Raw genomic sequence first — 14738 nt, forward strand, 5'->3', positions numbered from 1 at the left:
GTGAGACCCAACTCGCTTTATTTGTTCATGAGACCCAGAAAATATTAGATACAGGCTCCCAGGTAGATGCTATTTTTCTTGACTTCCGGAAGGCGTTCAATACAGTTCCGCACTGTCGCCTGATAAACAAAGTAAGAGCCTACGGAATATCAGACCAGCTGTGTGGCTGGATTGAAGAGTTTTTAGCAAACAGAACACAGCATGTTGTTATCAATGGAGAGACGTCTACAGACGTTAAAGTAACCTCTGGCGTGCCACAGGGGAGTGTTATGGGACCATTGCTTTTCACAATATATATAAATGACCTAGTAGATAGTGTCGGAAGTTCCATGCGGCTTTTCGCGGATGATGCTGTAGTATACAGAGAAGTTGCAGCATTAGATAATTGTAGCGAAATGCAGGAAGATCTGCAGCGGATAGGCGTTTGGTGCAGGGAGTGGCAACTATCCCTTAACATAGACAAATGTAATGTATTGTGAATACATAGAAAGAAGGATCCTTTATTGTATGGTTATATGATAGCGGAACAAACACTGGTAGCAGTTACTTCTGTAAAATATCTGGGAGTATGCGTGCGGAACGATTTGAAGTGGAATGATCATATAAAATAAATTGTTGGTGAGGCGGGTACCACGTTGAGATTCATTGGGAGAGTGCTTAGAAAATGTAGTCCATCAACAAAGGAGGTGGCTTACAAAACACTCGTTTGACCTATACTTGAGTATTGCTCATCAGTGTGGGATCCGTACCAGATCGGGTTGACGGAGGAGATAGAGAAGATCCAAAGAAGAGCGGCGCGTTTCGTCACAGGGTTATTTGGTAACCGTGATAGCATTACGGAGATGTTTAATAAACTCAAGTGGCAGACTCTGCAAGAGAGGTGCTCTGCATCGCGGTGTAGCTTGCTCGCCAGGTTTCGAGAGGGTGTGTTTCTGGATGAGGTATCGAATATATTGCTTCCCCCTACTTATACCTCCCGAGGAGATCACGAATGTAAAATTAGAGAGATTAGAGCGCGCACAGAGGCTTTCAGACAGTCGTTCTTCCCGCGAACCATACGCGACTGGAACAGGAAAGGGAGGTAATGACAGTGGCAAGTAAAGTGCCCTCTGCCACACACCGTTGGGTGGCTTGCGGAGTATAAATGTAGATGTAGATGGATGAGGCAGCCCATATAGCTAAGAGAAATGAGTATTATTCATGGAGTGTACATGTCTGCAATGAAAACTGAGAAAACAAAAATATACATTGTCAAGTGATAAAGGAGAAATCCATCCAGCTATTCTAATGGAAATGACCATTTTGCACATTCCAGTTTCTGCTCCTTCTAGGAATTCCAACATTAGCAGAAACTGTTTCCCCCTTTGGTCCATCAGAAGCTTCAGTCTCAGTACCAACAACCAAATTACTGAGAAAGCATTTTTTGTTTGAATTACAGTGCCTTTTAGCATCTACGTGCCTCAATTTTCCATAATTTAGCTGAAACTATACTTTGTTCATCACTGTTACCTTGAAAAATGCTAACAAAAGCAGCTGTGGCTGTACAACCATGAACCATTGTGGCAGAATTGCTGCTGCTACCTTTTCTATTACCATAACAATGTAGTTACCCTTTGGATGAGGCATCCCATATAGCTAAGAGAAATGAGCATTATTCATGGAGTGTACACAGCTGCAATGAAAATTGAGAAAACAAAAATATACATTGTCAAGTGATACAGGAGTGCCATATCATTGTGGCCCACCATTATGTAGCCACCCTTCTGGCTGTGACACCACTGCTACTCTCATCCTCGACAACTGTGGCAATGTTTTCATCCTACATCCTACATCTGTTGGACACACTTCAATCTTGCAATGGCCGTGTCCCAGGCTGTGCTGAGCTGCACACTGCCATCCTCATTGCTTGTGGTTTTCAGATATTTTTGTTTCTACTGCTTCTTTTATAATGCTATTCCAAAATCCCTCTGTTGTCATAATGACATATTTTGTCGAATAGAATTTGGTGTCAATTTTCTAAAGTGTGTTCTGCCACATCTGATTTTTGAGGATTGTATAGGTGTAAGCATCTCTTGTGTTCCATCTGGTGTTGCTCCACAGTGCATACTGTTTGACCAATGCAGTAGCAGCCACACTGATGTGCTATTTTACACAATCCAGGCAGTCTAAGCCCTAGATTGTCCTTCACAGGCCTCATGAGCTGTCGTATTTTTGATGAGGACCTGAACACTGATGATCTTTCCTGACACTGTGCCACAGAAAGGCAAAAATGCAAGTCTATTGTTCTCTTCTCCGGTGGTGTTCTTCCTGCATGTCTCGCCAGAAATAGCCTGTGATACCTGATGCTGATTGTAGCCATTTTTCTGGAAGGCTTTTCAAAGGTGGTTTAGCTCTAGTTGCAGTTTATCAGTGTCTGGGATGGCTTTAGCATGGTGGACAAGGATGTTCAGAGTACCACATTTTTGTGACAGATGGTGGTGGCTAAGCGCATGTAGATACCAACTCGTATGTGTAGGTTTCCTGTAGCCCATAAAGTGTAGGTGGTCTCAGTGCTAAGAGAGGAAATTCTTAATAATGGCCTCTTCCAGTGATAACTGTTTTAGGATCTCTGATGTCTTCCTCATTATTCCTGATGTCGGGTCCCATGGCACTTTCTGGTAGGTATTGTCCTTGAAAATCTGCAGAATTTTAGTGCCGTAGTCAGATTTACTCAGAATGATGGACGTTTGCCCTTGTCGGCTGGTAAAACCACAATGAGGAGGTCATTGTGAAGTGCTTGGAGCCGGCTGTGTACAGCTCTAGTCAAGTTAGATGGTGGTGGTTTAGATTTTGAAATAATCCAGCAAGTTCAAGATGAATTTGTCTGCACTCTCACAAGGCATCTTGGCAGTAGGTTGTTCAACTCCACTTATAATATTACAGATAAGGTACTAGTGCAAAGTTAAGATCTTTTTTAAGAGCTGATAGGGCACCTGCATCGATATCTCTCTCCATCATCTTGATGACAGTTCATCCTGTTGATTTTTGTTCTGCACCATGCTATTGTTGAGATATCCAGATGAATTTTCCTTTTTGTTTCCTGGGGTCTCATTTTGTGACAATGCTTGTTGTGCTGTAGTAACCACATTGTACTATTCTAGTACCAAGAGTATCTCTGTCAGTTGCAGGTGGACAGCCAGTAGCTTGTGACTGTTTGAATCCAGCTGCCTCCTAGTGAAAAGTAATCTTTCCCATTGCAGTGTAGAGCTGGCACAACGATAAATCCTTCTGGTTGCCAAAGTGTTCATGTGACGACTATCAATGGCAAATTGTGGAATTGCATTCTCATCATGGCAGCCTAGCAGGCAGTCTACAGAGCTTAGTAGGTTAGCTTTCTTAACACACAGCTTCCCCAGGCATTGCTGCACCACATTTCTTCTGTGTAGATGTACAAAATATTTGAATGCACGGTCTTGTGGCAAGATGAATTAACAAAAACTTCTAGGGATTCCAGCCACACCATGTGGTTAAAATCCCTTGACCTTTCGACCGCGCTCTACTTGGCCATTGTCAAGTGGTAAGTGACTTCTTTGTCACCATGGCCTCACCATTATATAGCCATGCTGCTGGCTTTGGCATCACTGACTCTCTCTTCCTCACCAACTGTGGCAGTGTTTTTGTCCTGCATCCACTGCACTTGCTTCAGCCACACAATGGCTGGATTCTGGCTGTGCTGAGCTGCAAACCACTGTCCTTGTTGATGATGTTTCAGATATTTTTATTTCTATCCTTCTTTTATGACACTATCCCAAAACCCCTCCGTCCTCACATTGACAGATGTTTTGTTGAACAGAATTTGGTGTTAATTTTTTTAAAGTGTGTTCTATCACAGATCATTTTTCAGGATAGCGTAGGCTATTTCTGGTGAGACATGCATGAAAATCACCACTAAAGAAGAGAACAAGAAACTTGCAGTTTTGCCTTTCTGTGACACAGTGTTGAGAAAGATTAGCCGAGTCCTGAAGAGACACATCATCTCATCAGTGTTCAAGCCTCCAGCAAAATATGACAGCTCATGAGGCCTGTGAAGGACTATCTAGACTTAGGATGCCTGGAATGTACAAAATACCATGTCAGTGTGGCTACTATGTCAGACAAACAGTACACACTGTGGAACACTGCCATATGGAACAGAAGAGGTGCTTATGCCCACACTATCCTGAAAAATCAGCTGTGGCAGAACATGCTTTAGAAAATCAACACTGAATTCCATCCAAAAAAGTATCTGTCATTATGAGGATGGAGGGATTTTGGGATAGAATCATTACAAAGCAGCAGAAATAAACATATCTGAAAACACCATCACCAAGGACGGCTGCTTGCGACTCAACACAGACTAAGATCTTGCCATTACGAGGTTGCAGCAGGCATCGTGGATGCAGGATGAAAACATTGCCTCAGTTGACAAGGAAGAGGGCAGCAGTGATGTCACAGCCAGTAGCATGGCTATATAATGGCGAGGCCACAGTGACATAGCAGTCATTTACCACTTTGCAATGATGGAGGAGAGCTCAATCAAAAGCTAGTAGGATTTCAATAACCTGAAACGACTGGAAGCTTGAGAAGATTTCGTTAATTCATGTCACCATGAGACCATGCATTAATACAAAATATACAGTCTCAGAAACATATTATTTCTTACCATTTACAGTTCTGTGTATACATGGAGATTTATTGGTTTCTTTGTCATTGCCTGCTAATCCATCCAAGCTCCCTGCTGTACTTTGTTTTATGTCACAATCAGTATCAGCTGAAATGTCCCTTTGTACTCTTCTTCAGATTCCACTTCTTCAGTATTGTTTATCAAAGCCAACATCTGCTCATTCGTGAGACTGTGACAATGAGTGAAGCTACACTACTTCACAGTACCTACATGTTCTATTTATATGAAGTTTTATTCCACTAAAAGATGTCATACAGTTTTAGATCTGCATTGCAGCAGCAGACCCAATAAAAGTTGCCAAAAATGTCTAGCAGTTGGCACCACATAGTATACATAATGGAATAAAAATGTCATGTTGGCGATTCTAGGTTTTTTTTTCTTTTTTTTTTTTCCAAAACCTATGTAACTTCTGGTGTTGATTGTTAATTCAAAATGAGCTAAGATAAGAAACATTAAAAGTGATGAACCTTCATCCAACTCCTAAAACAACTAGAAAAAGGAGAGGGGTTTAAATTTTGCTATGGGACAAAAATGTCCCATCAGTGATTCTAGGGTTAAGGATATTCATCTGTAATTTTGCAGGTCACTTCTTTTACCTTTTCTATACACACGACTTACCTACACTTTTTTCCAGTTGCTTGAGACTTTGTGTGGGCAAAAGATTCACGATAAGTGCAAGTTAAGTAAAGAGCCAATGCAGTAGAGTATTTTTTGTAAAATTGAATTGGGATTCCACCAGGATCTGGTGATTTATTTGGTTTCAGCTCTTTCAGTTGTTTCTTTATGCCAGGGAAGCCTATTAGTATGTCCTTTATAGGGAAGTCTGTATGATGGCCAATTGTTCCTACAATTCTCCTGCATGAATGCTTTCTTAAATGTGAAATTTAAAACTCTAGCTTTCGTTTTGCTATCTTCTGTTGCCACACTAGACTGGTCCATGAGGAACTGGACAGAATCCTATGACTCGCTTAGCGATTTTACATGTACCAGAATTTTCTCATGTTCTCTGCACAATCTTTTGCTAAGGTATGACTATGGCAGTTGTTGTATGCTTTGCGCATTGATCTTTCTGCAGATGCATGAATCTCTGCTAACTTCTGCCTGTTGTCGTTTGGGTGTTCTTTTTTGAACTGAGAGTGTAACAGTCTTTGCTTCCTCAGTATTTTCTGCATTTTGTTGCTAAACCAAAGTGGGTATTTTCAACTTTTAATCCATCTACTTGGTAAATACTTCTCCAGAGCATGATTTATAGTCCATTTAAACTTTACTCATAATTCCTCTATGTTCATCATAAAGGAAATAAATAATGTCCATTCATTGTCTATGTGAGATACAAACAACTGCTTATCTGCACTTTCTAGCGAAAATACTATCCTTGATTGATTTATTGACTTGAATAATCATTGTCACACTGTTGACATCATGACCACTAATCACAGTCTGTACTGAAACTATCAATAAGATCAGGCCTCTTTGTAACTAAAAGGTCTAGAATATTTCCATTGGGTGTGGGATGTCAAACTAGCCGCTGAAGACAGTTTCTGTGGAAAGTACCATTCTGGAAGAGGGATGTGTTGACTTGGGTCATATATAAGTTTTTGTTTTGTCTAGTAAATTGTTCATGAATATCACAGTTTTTTTTTAAATCTACTGTCCTTATCTATTACTTTATTTAAAAGAATATAAAAGTTTTCATAATGCAGTAACATGGTACAAGAGGGATACCAAATATCTTAAAACAGTGCTTTACATAAGTCTCTGTTTGTATTCAAACATGATTTTAATTGCCCTTTTCTGTAATTTGAATGTGCTAGCTGCTTTAGAGTTATCCCATAATTTTAAGATGAGAATAAAATTAGGCATGATATGCTGTTTACTATTTTCCTATTACAGCAGGATATTGGTGAGCAAAGAAGGTGGCAAGTCTTGCTCAATTTTGCATTAAGCGTTTCTTTATGGTTATTTCATTTTACACTGCTTTGCAGCCATAATCCAAAGAATTTGGTTTCTGTACTATCACCAACTGGTTCATTATTGATAGAGAGCAATGAGGTGTACAAAAAATTGTTCAGAAAATTCTGAAATTTGAGTGTGATATCTTTTTTTTCTCTATAAATTGAAAGCTGGTTATTTTGTGCCCAGTTACGAAGCTGTTTTGTGGTAGTGTTTACTGATTGCTGTAATTCTTCCCCTTTTAATATAATTGTGATGCCATGTGCAAATATGATCATTTTAAGATCATCATCATGAAGCTTACATCATTTATGTACAGAAGGAACAGAAGGGGTCTCATTACTGACCTTGGGGTACATTGTATTTAATTAGAGTGTAGTCTGATTAGTGTTTGTAAATAGTTTAAAGGTTGACATTAGTGTGCTTACAATTGCTCAGAAAGGAACTGATACAACTGTTGGACAAACCTCAGATACTATAATCTTCAAGCTTTGACAGCAGAATCTTATGATTCACCATGTCTAAAGCTTTTGCTATGCTATGCTATGCTATGCTGTTTCATCTCCATCAGGCTTAATGCACTCATAAATGACAGTTATTGTTCACCTGTCGTCCCTGATTCTATGATGTTCATTACAGAGGATTTTATTTTTATTTACATATTCCATTAGTTTGACATAAATAACTTTATCAAAATTTTTGAAATGAAAGAGGAAATTGTGAAAGGCCTGTAGTTATTTATGTTATCTCTCCCGCCTTTTTTATGTATTGGAATTATCTTAGACACTTCCAGTACACCAATAAAAGTGCCTGCTTAAAATGAGCAGTCACGTAAGTTCTTTAAGAGTGTTGCAGGGACACAAACATGGCCTGCGAAGTTGGAATTTTTTAATTCTTTCATTGCTTTCACTACAAAACCTTGTGTGACAGTACTGACAATCACTGTCCAGATATTCTCATTTTTGCCTGACTGTATCATATTATCCGCAATACTGGTGAAAAAGTTGCTAAATAAGTTGTCTAGATCTAAGGTTTTTTTTTTATTTTCATGTGATAGTGTTATATTTTTACATGATGCTCGTTTCACCAGTTTCCTTTTTAATTACACTCATAAATGACAATTAACTAGACACCTACTAAATGACAACAACTAAATAAATGACAACTAACAAGCTGCAAATACACTTCTTGGGTTAGCTGCCAGATCATATTGTGTAACTCGCACAATGTTTCATCGATGCAAAAGCTTGACATCATCAGCTGATGGTAGCTGCTGCTGTCGCCACTGCAAGGCGCGACTGATGATAATCGCACAGCAGCATCGAAATTTATCATGCTGGGGGCAGGCAATATGTGTGCATGGGAAGACACTCGTAGTTGGAGGAAAGCAGAGCTCCGGGTGCCCCCTGCTGGGATCTGCAGGAAGGCCATCTGTGCATGCGCTATGGGCAAAGACTGTTCTGCTGGATCTCTTGTGGTTAAAGGCTGAATTACATCTTAGCAGTGCGTTGCATCGCATGACGAATCAGAAGTTTTCATTTTCCCTTTTTTGATTTAATGGTAGCCAGTGCTGGATTCCAGGCAGCGCTTAGTTGAAAACCTGCATCCTTGTTGATCAGATTGCCCTCCATACGAATATGTATTGGCCTCCTTAACAACACAATCCCAGAAAGATGACACAGGGGATAAAATTTCAGTTTTTTCATAAAACATATGATGTTCCATGTCCAGACAATGCTCCGCTACTGCAAATTTATCAGGTTGCCCCAGGCGTGTATGACAATGGTGTTCGACCCAACATTCTTGCACGGTTCGGCATGTCTGCCCAATATAAAATTTTCCACATTGTCATGGGATTTTCTGGCCAAACATCTTACTACACTGTTGGTACCTCTCATAGGCAAGTGTGATCACAATATCCAGAATTCAGAGGACTTCATAGGATGCCTGAAGACACTTAAGCTACAAGTATTAGATATTTCGGTTAGCTTCGACGTTGTATCTTTATTTGTGAAATTACCGCTGCTAGACTTGTTAGAGCTTATCAGCAGTCAGTTTGAGAAAGACATTGTGGCATTATTTATACATGTGCTTATGCCAACTTATTACCAGTACTTTGAACAAATGGATGGTGTCACCATGGGAAGTCCTCTGCCTCCAACAGTGGCCAGCCATTTTATGGAAGACTTTGAGGAAAAGTGCAATAGGCAAGTCTCAAACATTCCTGCTTTTGGTGGTATGTAGATGATACTTTTGTGTTGTGACCCCACAGAATAGAGATATTACCTGTGTTTCTCTGGCATATGAACTCACTCTATCCTAATATACAATTCACAATGGAAATGGAAAAGGATGGCATTTTACCATTCCTGGAAGTGACAGTCAGAAGAAAAGCTGATGGTACTCTGGGACATAGCATCTATCACAAATCAACTCATATGGAACCATATTTGCAGGTCCTGCACAACGCGATATTGTCTTTCGCTCTTTGTTGCATAAAGCACATGTGGACTCAGATGCCGACAGTCTGCCTGGTGAGCTACAGCACCTAAAAATGGTATTCCAATGGAATGGCTATTCCGATAGGCAGATACACCATGCATTTCATTCTAAGCAAAGGTGAAGCAAGGATGTAAATGGAGATACGGAGGCAGCCACTGCAACAGCATTCTTGGCCTATTTTGGTGGCATGTCTTCAAGAATAGAAAGAATTCTCAAAAGGCGCAATATCAAGTGTGTTTTTCGGTCATTAGCAAAACTGAGGAATTTATCGTGCTTGGTCAATGACGACTTTGGCCTTAGGAAACATGATAAAATCCCAAGCCAATGTGGAAAATCTTATATTGGGCAGACATGCTGAACTGTGCAAGAACATTGTGTTGAACACCATTGTCACACATGCCTGGGGCTACCTGATAAATCTGCAGTAGTGGAGCATTGCCTGGACACAGAACATAGTATGTTTTGTGAAAAGACTGAAATTTTATCCCCAGCCTCATATTTCTGGGACTGTGTTGTTAAGGAGGCCACACATATCCCTATGGTGGACAATCTTATCAACAGGGATTCAGGTTTTCAACTAAGTGCTGCCTGGAATCCAGCACTGGCTGCCATTAAATCAAAACAGGGAAACAAGAACTTCAGATTCATCATGCAACGCAACGCACTATTGAGATTTAATTTGGCCTTTAACCACGGGAGTATCTGGCAGCCCAAAGCACATGCGCAGATGGCCTTTCTGGGGTTCCCAGCAGGGAGGGCACCAGGAGCACTGCTTCCCTCCAGCTACGCGTGTCTTCCCAAGCACATACATTGCCTGCTCCTGGTATGATAAATTTAGATGCCACCATGCAATTATCATCAGTTGGGCCTTGCAGCAGTGTCAGCAGCAGCTATCACCACCTGATGATGTCGAGCAGTTGCATCGATGAAATATTGTGCAAGTTACACAATATGATCTGGCGGCAAACCTGAGAAGTGTATTTGCAACAGATCCACTGGGAAAGCATGAAAAGTCACAACTAACAAGCTGTCTGTCTGCACACAAGGTCATTGCCAAACTGTGGCCAAGAGACAGCTGGACCACTCAGTTGTTCAAACTGGTGCCCAATATGATGTGCTTCATAGCCAATGACTGCTTCACAGCCTGATTCTTCCTACCAACAACAGTAGATGGGAACTCTCTGGACTATGTATTCTTCATCCAGTAAGCCTCACCCTGGCCTCAACCTTCACTAGTCCAAGTTCTCCATCTGCTTCTCTGCTCCCACTTCAGCTCCTCGCATGCCTTCTATTCCACCAATGTACCAACAAGTTGTTTCACTTTCTCTACCTCTCTCCTCTCCCTTTTCCTCTCCCCATTCTGCTCCTCTTCCCTGACTCCCCAAACATAATGTCCCCACTCTTCACCTAGCAGCCGCATCCTGCCCCAAACACGTTCCTGTATGCTCTTACAAGCAGCACACCACATTCCGCCAACCCTACCCTGCTATTCCCCTCCCTCCATGCTGTCTCCATACTCCCAAAACCCATTCCAGATTGCTGCTCACATCAGATGCACTTGCAGTCCACAGTCAGGGCACAGCAGCCATGTGTCTGAGAGTTGTGCTCGTGTGAAAGCATGTCTGCTTTCTTTTACTGAACAAGGCCTTTTGGCTGAAAACTTATATGTTTAGTAATTTTCTCATTGTGCTTGTCTGCGACCCAGAGCCTCCTCTATGTGGTGTGTAGCAATCTGTTCTTTTCGTAATACTGTTGTTATTCCGTGCTGGATTTTCCATTGTATGATTTTCTCTAAATAAGTCTGCTTCCCTCCCATAATTTTCGCTCCCTGCTGGATGAATGAAACTCTGGTCCATACTTACTCAGTTTCTGATTCCTATTCCTTTCCCCAGTTAAGCAGTATTTTTCCTTTCTATCCTTTATTGAATATCAGATGCAACCTCAGATGTAACTGAAAATTTTAAAGAAATTTTCAGCTCACTAACAGATATGTTCCCCAACCATACAGTCACCATCGGAGGAGACATTAATCATCCAACAATCAATTGGTATAATTACAGTTCTGTAAGTGGTGGGCATGACAAGACATCCTGTGAAAGAATGCTACATGTTTTCTCTAAAAGTGACTTGGAACAGACAATCATTTTGTGAATGTTGCAGTTCTTCTTATTTCCGTGCTTGCTTAGAAAATTGAAAAGAAATTCCGCCTTATGCAAGACACCTTTGTAGTTTTGTTTCAGCAATTTTTGTGGTGTCTTCAGTGGGTTTATTTGTTTATTTTCCTTCTGCAAATTGTTATACATTAAATTTTAAAGAAACTTTTGGTATAAAATATTTACATTTGTAAAATGAGTGATTATTGTTAAATTTTTTTTTAGTTTGCATGCAGTACAGAGCTGAGACATGTATCATTGAATTGGTGCATTCTACATATGTTGTATATTGATGATATGTCTAAAGTTTCTAGTTATGTAGTACATTTGGAAATAAAGTTGCATATGCATTTGTTTACATACTTCACATGATGATATTGGATATTTGTGCCAGTAGCTCCATGTAACAACAAAAGCACAAGAAATAAGCATGTTACCCCGACACAAATAAAGTACAAACATAATAATATCAAAAACTGTAACTAACATGCTAAACAACATGTTACATAGTGATTCTTGGTTGGAAATGGATAATAAACAGAAAAATAAAATAACATTTTGCTGTTTGCAGATGACAAGCTGTAGATTGTGTAGTTGACCCAAAGCTACTAGCATAAATATCCAGTAGCTTCATTTATACATCCAATTTATTTCCAAACGTAATATATAAACTTTAGACATATCACAAATAAACATGTCTCAGCTCTGTATTGCATGTAAACTAAAGTAAAAATATATTTTACAATAATTGCTCACTTTTACAAATGTAAATATTTTGTGCCAAAAGTTTCTTTGGGAAAATAAACAAATAAACCCACTGAAGATAGCACAAAATTGCTGAAACATGTCTGAACAAAAACGAAACTATGAAGGTGTGTTGCGTAAAGCAGAATTCCTCTCCAGTTTTGGAGCAGATAGTTCAGAAGGAAATATATTACACCTAACAGCAAAAAATAAAATGGACCTCGAAGATGGTCACAATGAAAGCGGTTGGTATCAGTGACTATTAGGTAATTGTATGTTTGGACTTCAGAAAGTAACTTATACATGTCATCCCATGCTTAGACCATTGCACAATGACATTGGTACATCATCAGAAGAGAGTACGTATTCTGGCTTTCCTACAAATGTACTCTCTTCTGACGTAATTCAGTTACAGTACATGTGAATCACAGGATGTGACTGAAATGGCACAGCAACTGGAAACACACTCCAAAGTACATGGGATAGTACTAGTCTTATGGGCAATGAATATAAACTGCATAAAGATTCACTGTGAAATAATGGCAGTATATGACAAAATGCAATGTTGTGTCCTGTCACAGTGAAGTGGTGTCAACAATTTGACCAAGGTCATGCAGATGTGAATATTGCTGATCGGTAAGTGCATATTTCATAACATGCAATTTCCATCTTTTTGGTAGAATGAAAGAAAGATTATCTTGAGAGAAAGGATGTTCACACAGTGGTTCTTGAATGGCTCCATGACCAAGGAGTGGATTTCTAACATTGAGAAGTTGAACGATTGGTAGAATATTGTTTACATGTTTCAAAATAATGTCATGCATCTGTGTGACTTTGAAGTGCAGTCTAGCATTCAATAAAAATTACCTCACCTGTCATAATAATGTATAACTTACAGTTTTGAAATCCCAGCATGGCAACAATGATTACCAAAAGTACAAAGGTCAACTGAAACAAATAGAAAGATTTATATTTTCAGAAAACTGCATAAAGAGACACCAGTGTCATGTCTCAAGGAATTCAAAACCTTTGCTTCTGAGCATGAGCATGTAGAACTTTGGCTCAAATTTAGAAAATGATTGACCATGCACTGTTAGATATGTAACTAATAGAACAGTGTTCATAAACAAGCTTTTGAAGAAATAGTGGTTACAGCACATTAGTTACAAAATAAAGCACAGGGCTCGAGAGAGCTGTTAATGAAGTTTGACTGTCAGGATTGGAATGTGTGAAGCCTCAACAACTACTGTAGCAGAATATTATCAAAAGACCTTGTGGCATTTATTTCCCATGTCAGCCCACATTTGATTACAACTCATCACACAGTACAATAGGTTCACGCTACTGTAAGCCGACAAGCAGTTAAGATCAGTAACACTCCCAATCTCACAAAATGACAGATAACAAAATGTGAGGATGAAGGTGCGAGTAGGAGCCCCATTGTACTGGAGAGTACAGACAATGCAGTGATTAACACTTCAAGGCTTGGCAGCAAACATACAACTTCGTTCATTAATATTTACAATTTAAGCATTTATATATACCTCCAACTAGGTTGTTGACATTATCCAGATTCACAGTTTCCTAAACACAATTTTAACTCCAGAATGAAGCTCAGATATTAATTAGAATTTTATGTAATGTTGTCAATCATTGGCCAACTAAACTGGCCAACCAGAAATATGACCTGCGCAGGGCAGCACGAAATACTGAAGCTAGCTTATTACTCAATCTTTGACTGGTATTCAAGGAGTCTACAACTTACTTTCACATTGACACCATGTATTTACCGTGACTGTATGTTTAAGTGAAAATATTAGTCTGCCTTGGAAAATGTTGATATGTGATCTTGTATGGGAATAAGAGTCATGTGGAGATTTTTGTGAATTTGCAGTGGTGCTTGACAAGTGAAGGTCAGACTCCATGAAGTTAAGATTCAAGTATTGCTGTTAGATTAGCTCTAAAGACTTTTTTTTTCATTTTTAATAAATTAAGTTGGCATTCTTTCACTCGAGACTCTCACACTTGCCTTTCCTTCATTCACAGTTGATTGTATGCATGTTAGAATCTGTGACTGGCAGAGAAGAAAACAATGGCCACACCATGACAGCTCCAGAAGGCATGAGGTAAGCAAACCTTCTTCAGTTGAGTAACGGAAGTTGCAAAAAGCTTGCTGAACCTTCTTGTTTTGAGTTCGTCAGTGGAGGCCTCCACATGCAACAATTTGCAAAGAGTTTGTGCTGCTAGCATGTTCAGCACACTAATGTGTCAAGGCACGAACATTCCAAATTTCATCCTAATTAGTTAGGAAGGGGTAGGAACTGCTATGAACCCTCACAAAACTAAAAAAAAAAAAAAATAGTCATATAAAAGGTTGTCAGCAGCACCAAAGTTAGTGTGCAGACACTCATGGATGACACAGAAAATGAAATTAAAGGTAGAAAACAAAATCAGCAGTGCAAAACTCCTGTTTAAAATGTTCCTTTACAAATGGGAGATACAGAAGTAGTTTTGCAGTTAAAAAAAAAGTGCTCAGTAGCTGGAAGAAGGCATGGGTCACATCCATCTATAAAACAATGCACAAAACTATACTTCAACACAACTGACATCCATTTGCTGTTGAATGTTAGAACACATTTTAACGTATCTTCAACTTCTGTAGTCCTGTCATCCTCAGTAGTGTA

This window comes from Schistocerca nitens, chromosome 1 (assembly GCF_023898315.1).
Source record: "Schistocerca nitens isolate TAMUIC-IGC-003100 chromosome 1, iqSchNite1.1, whole genome shotgun sequence".
Classification (NCBI taxonomy): Eukaryota; Metazoa; Arthropoda; class Insecta; order Orthoptera; family Acrididae; genus Schistocerca; species Schistocerca nitens.